The sequence below is a fragment of the Pinus tabuliformis genome, chromosome 2_2 (assembly GCF_031772625.1).
Source record: "Pinus tabuliformis cultivar Carrire ecotype Pingquan chromosome 2_2, CPIR1, whole genome shotgun sequence".
Lineage (NCBI taxonomy): Eukaryota > Viridiplantae > Streptophyta > Pinopsida > Pinales > Pinaceae > Pinus > Pinus tabuliformis.
The window spans coordinates 794,517,359-794,526,499 of NC_142300.1; the positions used below are offsets into that span (position 1 = coordinate 794,517,359).

Consider the following 9,141-nt stretch of genomic DNA (forward strand, 5'->3'; position numbering starts at 1 on the left):
GTTGCTTCATGGCTTCTTGGAATATACAAGGCTCAGATTGTACAATGGTACTCATGGCAGCTAAGTACCCTTGGTATCTATTCGACTTCTTACTTTCACGAAATGTCCCCCTAGGTGCAATGTGTTTCTTGACATCTTCAAGATTATCTTTGAGCCAAAAAAGGCCTCTTCCTTGTAGTAGAGGGCTCACTAGGAGGTGGATCAATGGGATCCATCAGACCTTCAACATCAGGCATCGGTTCATCAGACGGAGGTTCATCCTCCTTTTCTGCATCAACATCATCATTGTCCTTCCTAGGGATAGGAAGATCTCAGATATCTCTAAGAGCAGATTCTTCATCGAAAGTGACATCATGACTTAATTCCACTTCCCTTTGACCAGACACATAGATTCTATATGCCTTCGAAGTTTCACTATAGCCCACACATGTTCCTTTCTTCCCAAATGCATCTAATTTGTTTCTTTTCTCTTTTAGTACATGAAAGTATATGGGACAACGAAACATTATAAAATGAGAAACATCAGGTTTCTTACTAGTGAATACTTCTTCGGGTCTCTTGAAGTCCAAAGTTTGATGTGGGCATCAGTTTTGGACATACACAACGGTGTTGGTAGCTTCTCCCCATAAGAACTTTGGAAGACCTTGACCATGAAGCATAGCCTGAGTGGCTTCAATAATAATACTATTCTTCCTTTCAGTAACACCATTTTTCTTAGGAGTATATGCAGTGGTAGTCTCCCTCTCAATCCCAGCTTATCTGCAATAGTCCTTGAATTCATTAGATTCATATTCGATCCTCAGAATTTTGATCTTCTTCCCTGTTTGATTCTCGACCAAGGCTTTGAAGAAGTGGAACCATTTGAGTACTTCATTCTTCTTCTTTAAGAAGTAGATCCATGTCGTGCGAGAGAAGTCATCCACAAAATAATAGCATAATACAAATATCCACCCAAAGATGTCACATGCAACATACCTGATATATTAGAATGGATCAATTGAAGAATATCAGTGGTTTGAGTCACACTTGAGGGGAATGACCCCCTTGTATGTTTTCCAGCTTCACATCCCTGACAAACACCTTCATGATTTAAGTTGAATTCGGGCATCCTTGTGACCATCTTCCTTACATAGGGTAAGACTTTAAAATGAAGGTGAGAAAATCTCCAGTGCCATAATTCGGACTGAAGAGAAGTATCACAAGTCATTTCTCCCAACGAACTTCCTCCAACTTGATAAAGACCTTCAACCCTGAATCCTAGAGTGAATGCATCTCTTGGATTCCTTTTCCAAGTATGAACCTTCCCATTAATGAATGACACCTTCAAACCCTTATCTTCCATCGCAAAAATAGAAACCAAGTTCTTTTTCAAATCAGGTACATATAGTACTTCTTGTAAGTGGAGGGTTTGAACTTGATTTAAGTAAACAGTAACTGTCCCAATTCCTTTCACGGGATAAGTGGAATTATCCCCAAGTATAATCTCCATATTTGTCTTCTTTTCAACCAAGTTAGAGAGGGTATCCTTGTACCTAGTGAAGTGCCTTGAGACACCACTATCAATCAACCAATGGTCCAATGTATCTGGAGGAGAGGCGGTGGAGAGGGCAGAAATAAGATAAAATTCTTTTTGTTTTGCAACATTAACTTCATCATACCTGGAGTTTATTGACTTCTTGGGAGGACGACCACCTCCATTTCAAGTAGCAAGAGAATTCCTCTTTCCTTTGTTATTGAACTTGTTGTTCCTTTGATTGCCATTTCCCTTGAAGTTGTTGTTGTTATTGTTTTCATCATCTCTTGGAGTATCTTTCTTGTGAGGACACTCTCTAGTGAAGTGGGCAAACGTGTTACAATTGAAGAACCTTCCTTTTCTTCCTTCTTTGAATCCCAACTTGAACCCTTGTCCTTGATTCCTTAGACCAACATTGTTAATTATCTTAGAATGAGCAGAGAAGGCAGTAGGATTGTTTCCATTTGAGGGCTTGTCTCTTTCCATCATCGTTATTTCTTCTTGAGTGCATCTGGCCAATAGTTCATCAAATCTGGGAATCTTGTCATTGTTGAGAATGGTAGTGTCGAACACATCCCAATCCCTTGTAAGACCCACAAGTGCAATAAGAGAGAGTTCCCGGTCACCAGTAATTTCACTAATAGATAGGAGATCATTCTTGATCTCGGTAATCCTCATGATGTAGGATTGGATGGATTCTCTTTTATCCATCTTGATATCTTTCGTCTTGTTCTTGAGAAAGAGAATTTGATTTTCATTGTTCACTTTGAACATCCCAACCAACTTTTCATACATCTCCTTAGATTTTTCCGAATCAAAAATATAGGCAACCAAAGGTTTATGAATGAAATCAACAATAATATTCTTAGCTTTTACCTCACCTTTCTTGTACTTGGTTTTTGCAACAACAGATGCATTTGAAGGAGGCTCGGCTATTCTTCCTTTGACATAGTCTATGGAATCACTCTTCCAAAGTAAAATCCAAAGTTGTCTTCCATGCATGATAGTCAGACTTGTCCTTAAGCTTGTCCTCGGATTTGAAGAAAGATGTAGTCGTCATTGGGACTAGTTCCAAGTCCTTGTCCAACAACTTCTCTTAGTGATTGTTTTGCTTCACTATTGGTTGGGCTTTGTCTTCACCTAAGCTCTGATACCATGTTAATTTTAGATAACAATGGTATGTTCTATGCTTTAGCACAATTCTCTTCAATGTTCCTTATTATCCCAATGACAATTTCCAATTATCTTTAGTAGCAATCACATTAACTTATACACATTGACAGTAAATGTAGATAAAACATAAAAACATATGCAGATTACAAGCCAAGACAAGAGGACACAAGATGTGGCGGATGCCAAGGACAAACCCCAATGTGGGGAAACCCTTTGATCAAATCTTCTTATTATTCTTTATTTGTTCAACAGAGAGAGAGAGTACAAATATTATAAATACATGCCCAAAACAAATATGCCAAATTAGTGGTCAAACCAACGATCAATGCAGTGCTAACCAAAAAGTCAACAGTAGTCAAAGTTGCCCCAAAATGTCCTCCAAATAGCTCGGTCAACAACAGTGCAATTCGACTTTCTAGGAGAGTCAAAGTCATCCCAAAACAATTCGGTCAAATCTAGTCAAAGGAGAGAGAAACATTGATGTAATTTTCTATAGTCATATATGAAGTCAACCTGAATTCAACGTTGGTCAAACTATCCCAAACTCCTCGATTTTTGTGCCAATAAATGTTGCCTAGATAAATCAGAATTCTGGCCCAAAACCCGAGATCAACGTTGGTCAATGCTCTGAAACTTCAGCTTGTTTTGACCAAAAAAAACTTGGCCTCCTGCCACATGTGTGAAGAAGAGAAGCTACCTCCAAGAAATATGAACACAATAAGAGAATAGAGAGATTGTGTGGTGAGTGAATGTCCAAGAGGGAAGGGTCGCTCCTATTTATACAATTCGTTGAGGGTGGGGAGACCCATCCATTGGGCTTCATGAGCCTACATTTGACTGAGGCCGACCTTGACAATTTGCCCATAAGAAAAATAAATTCATAATTCCATTTTTTCTTGTCAAAATGAGATGCTCTTTATATCAAAATTGTACCTCTCCAAAAGAGGAATCCAATGAAATAATCATCTCCATCATATGAGTTGTCCTAAGGTGGAAGTTGGCCCTAGTTTCCAATTTTAACAACGATCAATTATGAACTAATTCATAGTGGATAAATGAATCTCTCTTTATGTGTTTTAATCAAAGTCTTTCTAACATTGCTTCTTTAATATTCATGTCGTGTTATTTAGTTGTTGTTATGTTCACAACATCTCATATGTTAAGTTTCCATAAAGTTGCTTAAATTGTGTTTATCAAAAACTTTATTTGTTTACTAACACTTGTTGTTCATCTTGTCCAAAAAGAATCTCTTAGCAACATGGTGGCAGCTGGGCCCACATACTGATGGGACTCCTATCCCAAACAGTGTAGAGTGTAGTTAGGATTTTGCACCGAGGAGATCTTTTAACTATTGGTGGAAAAATTTGGCCCATCAACACTACTTATGTGTCCTAAAAAATGGGGAGTTTGGATGAAGTATTTCCACTTTTAACATGGTGTAAACCAAAGATACATAGCAAGATGAGCTCAAAATTATTTTCACTCACTACCTTCGTGATGGTGTAAGTATGATAGTGGAGAGTTTTGAGTTACCTATTAAGGTTTTAATTCATTCCTTATGTATGTGCAGTCACACTTTATCACTAACCTTATACTACTCTGGAGATTAGTATTGATTATCATATTGGTTTTCTATGAAATTTTATACACCTATTGTTAAATGTATTGAATATATTCCAAATATTTAAAATCTTTATTTTTCTCCTTCTAAATTGTATTGAATTATTCTTATAATAATGTAATAAGTAAAGGTATATCAATTAGAGCCCAAATTAAAACCTTAAACACAAATAAAAAAATTTAATTAATAAAACCATGAAAATTAAAAATAAATATACCATATTGTACTTTATATAAGTTAAACAAACACATAATTATGTTAATCGTATAAATGAAAAATAAAAATAAAAATACAAATACAAACGTAAACTTAAAACTTACCTCTCTTACCATTTTTATTATAAGGAAAATCGATTAAAAATCATTAAAAATAATATACTCAATCTGACTTACATTATAAAATTCCATATTAAAAAAATCCTTCTAAGTAAATAAACTGTAATCCTAAACTTTTTCCTCCGTGATTTCCTGTGAAATTTTCTTTTAAAAACTGTAAATCTAAACTTTTCCCTGTATGATTTTCATAGATAACCCCGACTGGTCCAGAGCTGTGAAAGTATTAAGTCGCAGATCCACGGCCCAACCCAATTATTGAGGACCAACATACAATAACAATATAGATGTGAAAGTATTAAGTCGCAGATCCACGGCCCAACCCAATTATTAAGGACCAACATACAATAACAATGATTTTGATTATACATGTTGATTTTATCACTCAATCTGGACTGATTACATAGTTTTCAGAACGAAAAAGCATGATTGTATTATATTGAGACAATATAAAGATAACAGATAATACATCATAAAATTTTTAAAAGCTGAAGAAGTCTGAATCAAGAAAAAGCCAAACTAGATAAGATACAAAACTAGCATATACAAAACTTTTAACACAACACATGATATTTCTGAAATATAAACTTGTTGCAGAGATAGATCGACCATTCATAAACCACATATATTCGAAGAGATTAAACAAAAAGACAAAATAACAGTGCATACCTGAAGAGTATCAAAAAGAAAATTAAGAACCGGGGATATCAAAAAGAGAATTAAGAACCAGGGATGGACTGGCTACATAGTTGCGTTGTGTAACTATTTTATTTTTAAGAAAATTTTGAATGGAATGTGGAACCACATTCCAATCCAGTTATTCAGGACCAGAACCAAAGTCCAATCCAATTATTCAGGACAAACATGATTTTGATTTTAAATGTTATTTTTCTTTATCACACAATCTGAATTGGTTAAACATTTGCATTGTGTAACTACTTAGTTGGAAACAACCATTTGCAGTAATTATGTTTTTTTAAGCGTTCAATCACATTTATATTTGAATGGTAAAGAGTTTACAACTTAATCCGTAATTTTAACAATTTTCACAAAATATCTAAAAAAAAAATTTGGGAAAAATTATAAAAGTATAAGCTTTCTGCGTCTAAAAAGTATACTACAGCCTTCTGCATCTATGTTTTAATAACCACTCAATACCAAATCTATGTGTTAATAACCAAGCACTACCGAATCACATTTATATTTAAATGGTAAAAAATTTACAACTCAAACTTATAAAAATTTAATAACTTGAAACTTTTAAATTTATTAACTTCAACAAAGTACCTAGAAAATTTCAGAAAATCTATAAAAAGTATAAGCCTTCTGCATCTAAGATAGTAAGAAGTATACTATAGCCTTTTGCATCTCTGTGTTAGTGACGAAGCAATACCATGGCAGAGGCACTATGGTGTCTGCTCAAAACCACACAGAATGAACGCACTGTACCTCTCCATCCCACACGTTGTCTCCATCACTCCCTCCAAAGCTGCCTTCAATTCTGATCTCATTTCTACTGTAGATCTGTCCATCTCCATAACAGCTATCAGAAGCTCGATGCTGAATCTCCTGATGCTTGGAAACCCCTTTGATTGACGTGGGTGCCTCCAGAAGATCTCCCCCCCACTCGATTCTTCCAACACAGGATCGAAACCTAATTTGGTCATAAACTAGAAGATCTGAGCAGCCAGTCCTATGGCTGTTTCCCGATGCGCGCCCAAAACACCATAACCCCTAAAAATATTAGAAGAAAGAAATTAATCGGCAGCTTGAATTTGTTTGGCGATCGAACTGTATTATAAAACTTTAATCCCCAAACGAAGGGTAAAAAATTGAACTCACTTTTATACCTGCCCTGTATTTCGCCGATTTCCCCCAATTCAATATAATCTGCCTTTATTGGAACAATACTGAATTGGGAGAAACTTCACGAGCAGGAGAATCGAGCAGCGGTTGCAGAGATTATCTCTGCGTTATATTTCACCGATTTCCCCCAATTCAATGTAATCTGCCTTTATTGGAACAGTACTGAATTGAGAGAAACTTCACGAGCAGGGGAATCGAGGAGCCGCTGCAGAGATTCTGTCCAACTTGGTCAAAATAGACCGGAATCGCATTAGAGTAATGGCTATCCCTGAGGCCAACTGTCGTAAGATCGGAAGCAACAGACAGCTACTTCACCAAATTATTGGACTCAGAGAATTAAATCGCAGCGCGTTGGATCAGGAAGCGTCAATAGGACTGGCTGCCCAGATCTAGTAAATTAGATCTCAATTAGGTATTCAAAGATCGGAGGGCTGAAATATAAAGAGCTCATTGATTTCGGAACTGGTGGAGATCTGGCAGAGGCACCCGCGTTCATCAAAGAAGGTTCCAAGCATCAGGAGATTCAGCATCCAGCTTTTGATTTCTGTTATGGAGATGGAGAGATCTACAACAAAAATGAGATCAATATTGGAGGAGGCTTTGGAGGGAGTGATGAAGGCGACATCGGAGTTGTAGAGCTACAGTGCCTTCTCCGGCCCAATGGGGGTAACCAGCCACCGCATGGCCAGTCAATCCCTCGTGCAGTCTGCGATGGAATTGCTTCGCGATTAATACAGAGATGCAAAGGACTCTGGCCAGCCTGGATCGCGCAATAAAAAGACAAAAAAATCTAAAAGTCGTCTAAGCCCACAATTTTCTCCATCAACAACATGGATGACTGTAGACGTCTCCAATCACTTATATTTTTTTAATGGTTAATAACATTTTGACGGCCCAAACATAATGAGATCCGTCAATACGCGGGCCCAAGAAAGAAAAAAAAAATGGTAGTGATTAAAGTCGATTGAACTGTGGTTATGTAATTATCGTTAAATCCATTTCCATTGCATTGGGCTTTGAGGTAACAACATGAGAAATCACTATCTAAGATAATCTCGAGTAATTAAATGTAATTATATTTAATTGGAATATTATTAAAATTTAATAAAGTTTGAGTGAGTTTCATAGTTAATATTATGTGTTAGAGTAGAGAGTAGTGTAGTATAGTAGAATATGGTCTCACCATCATTTCTAAATTAAATTATTATTTTTTAATTATTAAAAAACTTTGATTATAATTTTTAAATTGAATTAATAAAAATTAAAGTGAAGGAATGAGGAAAAGGGCAGTGAGCAAATTAGAAGGATAGGTGGTAGGTGCGTCGAAAGGTAGCAAAGAAAGGGAGGTAAAACAAAAGGGCAAAGAGATAAAAGTTAGTTGCATGCAAAATGTGAGAGCGAGAGTAGGAGCAAAGAAAGGTGGTGGACGCAGGACGACGACACAGACCAGGGAAAACAGTTGCGCCAACTTAGGTCGACGGTATGTTTTTCTCCATTTCCTAAACCACAATATTATATTTATGTCAAATTCAATGGTATTTGGGAAAGAGACCTGGAAAGGTATGGACTCTGAAAGAGTCGAAACCAGGGTCTCCTAGAACACCACATGGGTTGAGAATGAGGACGAAAGGGTGAGAGAAGCAATAGTCAAAATTTCGTCCCTAAAGAAGGCATACAAAGGGAAAGAGGGAGACCTAGGAGAGAAGAGAGAACCTGGCAAGGGAGAAGGTCTGAGAAATTCCACTCCGGCCAGGTGGCTCCTGAGGCTCGAAAGAGATTTCGTAGGTAGCTGGAACAGGGAGGAATCCACCCTGGAGACCTCAGGAACTAAGACAAGGGACATTAGGGCCTCTGAGAAACCTACTTGGAATTTCCTAAGGAAAACCAAGAGGAAAACCAGAGGTTCAATTAGAGTAAAGATTGTAGAGAGGAGCGAGAGTGGGATGAAATTACCTTGTGCAGTCTAGAACAGGGACATGGTCCTCCCCTATAGTTCTCCCGGTAGGTTTTCTATGGTAAGAATACCTCGTGTTGTATAGAACAAGGACATGGTCCCCCCTTGTAGTCTCCCCGATAGGTTTACTATCGCAACCCTTCCATGTGAGGGCTGACAGGGAGGGATGAACATGAGAAAAGAAGAATCGAGGGGCAACAAAGAGTTAACCTAAGAGATGGCAGGGGGAAAGCTGTGGGAAATGATAAGAAAATTCAAGCTGACAGGACTTGAGCGAGATACCATGAACGACAAAACTAAATATAAGACAGATTGGGTGTTATACCAACATAATATTGATACTTTTACTGTTTTAGGTTTAATCATAATCTGCATCCAGTGCAGTGTGAAGGCGAGTAAGAACATAGAGGAAAGCAAACTGGGAGAAGACAACGACAACTGAGACAATGCAAGAATGGGAAGAGATGGAAAAGAAGTGGCTAAGAAAAGCAATAGAGGTATAGGTAAAGTAGGGAGAATGACAGCCGGGGGGTGGGAAGCTTCAACAGAGAACAACGCAAGAGAGGGAGAAAGACAGGACAAGAGCATATGAAGGCCCTCATTGATGCGTTCATGGCAGGGAACCCACCTGAGATTAGAACCCAAATAGCGGGTTGGGAGTGAGAATTAAATGACAATATTA

The 9,141-nt window shown here is 37.5% G+C and overlaps 1 long non-coding RNA gene across 1 annotated transcript; it reads right to left on the reverse strand.

Annotated features, from left to right (window-relative positions):
- Positions 1 to 5,807: 5,807 nt before the first annotated feature.
- On the reverse strand, positions 5,808 to 7,351 carry LOC149195085 (uncharacterized). Its single transcript, XR_016254582.1, has 2 exons — positions 6,482 to 7,351; positions 5,808 to 6,373 (listed from the first exon to the last, which is right to left on the reverse strand). It is a non-coding gene; the product is annotated as an uncharacterized LOC149195085 (long non-coding RNA).
- Positions 7,352 to 9,141: the final 1,790 nt, after the last annotated feature.